Source organism: Rattus norvegicus, chromosome 8 (genome assembly GCF_036323735.1).
Source record: "Rattus norvegicus strain BN/NHsdMcwi chromosome 8, GRCr8, whole genome shotgun sequence".
NCBI classification, from domain to species: Eukaryota; Metazoa; Chordata; class Mammalia; order Rodentia; family Muridae; genus Rattus; species Rattus norvegicus.
This window is the reverse complement of record NC_086026.1, coordinates 9,655,703-9,660,295: the sequence shown is the minus strand read 5'-3', so window position 1 is coordinate 9,660,295 and position 4,593 is coordinate 9,655,703. Positions and strand designations below refer to the sequence as shown.

Sequence of the window (4,593 nt, the reverse complement as noted above, 5' to 3'; positions counted from 1 at the left end):
AAGAAAGCATTAATGGCAGGGTGCAAGTGTTCTGGAGATATGCTGACATTCACTTTATCAAAATGCTGGTACAATAAGTCTTTTAGAAATCGATTGACTCTTAAAAAATTATCATCAGATGAAGTTGCACAGTTGGACACGTTTCAAAGTGCAACAATACAATTCTTACTTGATGTATATGTGCTATTTCATCTCAGACCCTTGTTTCATTAAATTAAAGAGCATGGCTGACCGGCTGGGGCATGGTGGGGAAATTGATTAGTTCAGCTTTCAGAGATCTTCCTTATATTCAAAGATTTTCATTAAGCAAGTTTGTTTCAGAGTTGAATTCTGCTTTTGTAACTCTGTACTCTTTGATTTTTAATTCATCATAGATTTCATAATCTTGTACATTAGATCTGTTCTCAGATACATGTTTTCAGAGCACAAAGTTCAGAGCCTTTCCTTTGAAAAGTTCTCAGGGAGAACTTTCCCTTGGGATGGAGACCCTCCAACTTTAATGACCAGACCGAGTCCACAGGATGCAATCAGCAAGAGGATTTGGTTTATTGTCGGGATACACAGGCACAGGCACCTGTGGGCGCTTCAGTCACTCGGGGGACTGGCGCGCCCCACGGAACCAAGGATGGGCTTTTTATAGGATTCTGGGGAGCAGAAGCAAGCATACAGAAGCAGATGCATGGTTACAGGGATATAATTGGTGGATTCTAATGTGGCAAGGGTTCAGCCTGGGGGCAAGTTTCCTAGCTACCTTCCTGAAACATAAGGGCTGACTCGGCCCCCCAAGGGTTCAGCCCGGGGGCAAGTTTCCTAGCTACCTTCCTGGAACATAATGACTGACTTGGCCCCCCACTAGGGTGTGGGACCTCTCCCGGGGCTTTTCTCATTGTCAGGTGCTCAACCGCAGTCGTCCTGTTGCCAGGCCTTCAACCAAACATATCCTGCTTGGCAGCCGCTGTGTACTCAGTTTTCTAACCTTTCCCTGAACCAGTCATCTTAAGTACAGCCTTGCAAAATGGCGTTACTGCTGCTAAGCTGGGGTCTTTCATTCCCCCATTTTTTTTTTTTTTTTTGCTAACTTTGAGTGAAATCTTTCACTCGACTTGGTCAAGAAATTTCTGTCTCTTGTTGTCTCAGCCTATGGTACTGCTGCGTCAGTACGAGGGTCTGAATGACTGAAAGTCTATCCCTCATGAACTGTACCAGCCTATTAAGGATGCAGGGTCCAAAAAGAAGAATTAGGAGAAGAATAAGTAGGGGTCCCATCAGGGTAGACAGGAGGGTAGCAAACCAAGGGGATCGGTTTAACCACCCCTCGAACCATCCCTGTTGGGAATCAAACAGTTTTTGTCTTTGGGCCAGGCGTTCTCGAAGCTTAGCCATATTATCTTACTATTCCAGTATGGTCTGCATAGAAACAGCACTCTTCTTTTAGAGCAGCACATAATCCACCCTCGCGGAGGAACAACATATCTAGCCCTCGTCTATTTTGGAGGACCACTTCAGACAACGATGTTAAGGACTTTTCTAATGCACTCACAGACTCTTCTATAGCTTTAAGATCTGCATTCATGGCTGCTTGTAACTGACGGAAATGGCCAGTTTCAATGAGTGCAGTGGTCCCGGTCCCTACAGCCGAGGCCACTCCCCCCAAGGTGATTCCTCCTAGGAGTAAAGCTAAAGTCAGGGTGGCAGGCTCTCGTCAGAAACGAGTCTGTCTCTCGAAAAACGAGTATATATACTCGGATTCATGGTAGGTGACTTTGGGCCAAATTTCTACTAATACACAATAGTCAGAGGATTGGTTGAGGACTGTGGCTGAGATACAGGGTGTTAGTCCAGTATTGCAGGCACAGTATGTGCCTTTTGGGGCTGCCAGGAAGTAGTTCCCGATGGGAATCTTCTGAGTGGTGTTGCAGAGGGTCTGGTGTGTGTGGGGTACATTCCCCAAGCAGAGCCCTCGTCCCGAGACCTCAGGCAGAGTTAGTTTGTGGCTGGGGGTATTGGCACAACTGTCTGGGGCAGTAGTCAGGTTGGTATAATTTCCAATGACTGCCACCCCTTCATAATAGGGCGGACCGGAAACGAGGCACAACCAGCACTCCTGAGTCCTAAAAGGGTCTGAATAGTTGAGAGCCAGATATGCACCAGCCACCAAATTGAATAATCGATCCCCGGTGCCTGGCGACGGGGAGATCAAAATGGTGGAGCCCCCCGTTGTGGAGAAGGGGCTTGTAGGGGTACTACCAGGGGCCTGGGTGACCTTAGGCAATGACGGGGGTTGGGCTTGTGCCGGGAGCGAGGGAGGCTTCTGATCTGGTAGAACTAGGTTGGGTCCAATGGGTCGAGTGGCCAGGGGAGAGACTTGTCTATTTAGAGAGAACAGACCCACGGGATCGGTCCCTGTGACGTATAAGCGCAGGCCCCAAGATTTGGGCCCGTCCCAGGTCGCTCTACTACCTGAGTTGGTGAAGTGGAGGACGAGGGGATTGCATTTCGCGCCCTGTTTACACAAGGTGTAAGGAAGCCGACCGTCTCGTTTCAGAGTTATCAGGTCCCAAGATGAGGATGGCTTCCAATACGCATCCCCAGTAGTCTCACATCCCCACTGGGCACAGTACCCACTCCCCGGCCCTCCGCACTGCCGGCTCACTCTGTGTCCAGGGCAAACGTATATCTCTTTGCTGTGGGAAGCCGGACTGCAACCATAGTAGGTGGTTGAGGGATGCCAATTATGGGTAGTGCCAGGCTCCCACTTGTAGTCTATCACATCACAAAGGTCAAAGTATAAGGGAGGGAAGGCATCGGCCAGCGTCCCCCTTACGGAGGTAGCATTAGCCAGCCTTCCTGTCATGAGATTAGTGACTATCCAGGTAATGTTATAAATGTGGTGGGGGCTTATTCCCCCACTGACTCTAGGCCACAAAAGGACTAGGAGGAGCCACGTAGGAGTTTTAACTTTAAGGGGTTTGGAGTGCGCTGAACTCTCCATGTCTGGGGTGTAGTGTTGTGATTAGTCAATTCCTCAGACCGGACTGCCTTGACGTGTGATGCGTGGATCCAAGCCGCGACTCTGTCTACCTTTAGGGTGGTCGGGGTAGTCAGGAGGACGGTGTAGTGTCCTTTCCACCGTGGCTCGAGATTCTTGGTCTGGTGTCTGCGCACCCACACGGTGTCTCCAATCTGGAACGGGTGTGGCACCACCGGATGCTCAAGCTTGTCCTGGTAAGCAGCGGCCAAAGGTCTCCAGACGACTCTCTGCACAATCTGTAGGGCCTGTAAATGGGCCCTCAGAGAAGGGCTGTCAGCAAAATCAGCAATGTTTGAATCAAAGAAATGGACAAATGGGGGTGGTGCTCCATACATTATTTCAAAAGGAGTTAGACCATGGGGGCCCGGGGTATTCCGGGCCCGATATAGAACTAGGGGAAGGAGGGCCACCCAATCCTTTGAGCCAGTTGCAAGCGTAAGTTTGGATAAAGTCTCCTTAATTGTTCTATTCATGCGTTCTACCTGACCTGAACTCTGGGGTCTATAGGCACAATGTAATTTCCAATCAATCCCCAGCAATTTGGCCACCAACTGACTTACTTGGGAGACGAAAGCGGGCCCGTTGTCCGACCCCAACGCTTGAGGCATGCCATACCTGGGAAAGATTTCCTCGAGGAGCTTCTTGGTGACCATTTTTGCAGTCTCGTGCTTTGTGGGGAATGCTTCGACCCATCCTGAGAAGGTGTCTACAAACACTAGGAGATACTTGTATCCATACATACCTGGTTTAATTTCAGTAAAATCAATTTCCCAATGGATGCCGGGACGGTGTCCCCTAGGACGAACTCCTTGTCCAATCATGGTCCTTCCCGGGTTAACCTGAGCGCACACTTTGCAACTCTCAGTCACCTTTTGTATCGCTTTGTCCCGATTCAAAAACCACAGATTTATCTCTTCTTGATCTAGTAAGGTTTTCATCTTCTTAAACCCCAAATGGGTTAATTTGTGTAAAAAGGAGATCAATTCAAAAGTCATTTTTATTGGCATAACTGTCTTTCCTTTGTAGACCCACTGTTTTAGTTGAGGGTGGTAGATGGCCCCCATTTTTTCTAGGAGCTCTATGTCCTCATGGGCATAAACCCAACTGGTTTGTCCCACTGGTGGGGGCGTGGGTTGGTCTGGGCTATTTAAGGGCAAGATTTGTTTGCTCATGGCCGCTTCTCGCGCCGTGGCATCGGCCAGCCGGTTTCCTCGTGCCTCTGGGTTGTGCCCTTTCTGGTGTCCTGGACAATACATAATACTCAGTCTTTTGGGCAAGAATAGGGCTTCTAAGAGGGCCAGAATTTCAGCCTTATTTTTAATATCTTTACCCTCAGATGTGAGCAGCCCCCGCCTCCGGTAGATCTCCCCGTGGATGTGTGCCAAGGCAAAGGCATAACGGCTGTCTGTATATACATTTAGCCTCTTACCTTTTGCCATCTTGAGCGCCTGAGTCAAGGCAATGAGTTCAGCTCGTTGTGCGGAGGTACCAGCAGGCTAGGCTTTCGCCCAAATTACTTTGTCCTCCATAGTGACCGCAGCTCCAGCCTTTCGCTCTCCCTT

The 4,593-nt window shown here is 49.2% G+C and overlaps 1 pseudogene; it reads right to left on the bottom strand.

Annotated features, from left to right (window-relative positions):
* Positions 1-240: 240 nt before the first annotated feature.
* On the bottom strand, positions 241-3,909 carry Envl-ps5 (MLV-related proviral Env polyprotein-like, pseudogene 5; annotated as a pseudogene).
* Between the last annotated feature and the right edge of the window lie 684 nt (positions 3,910-4,593).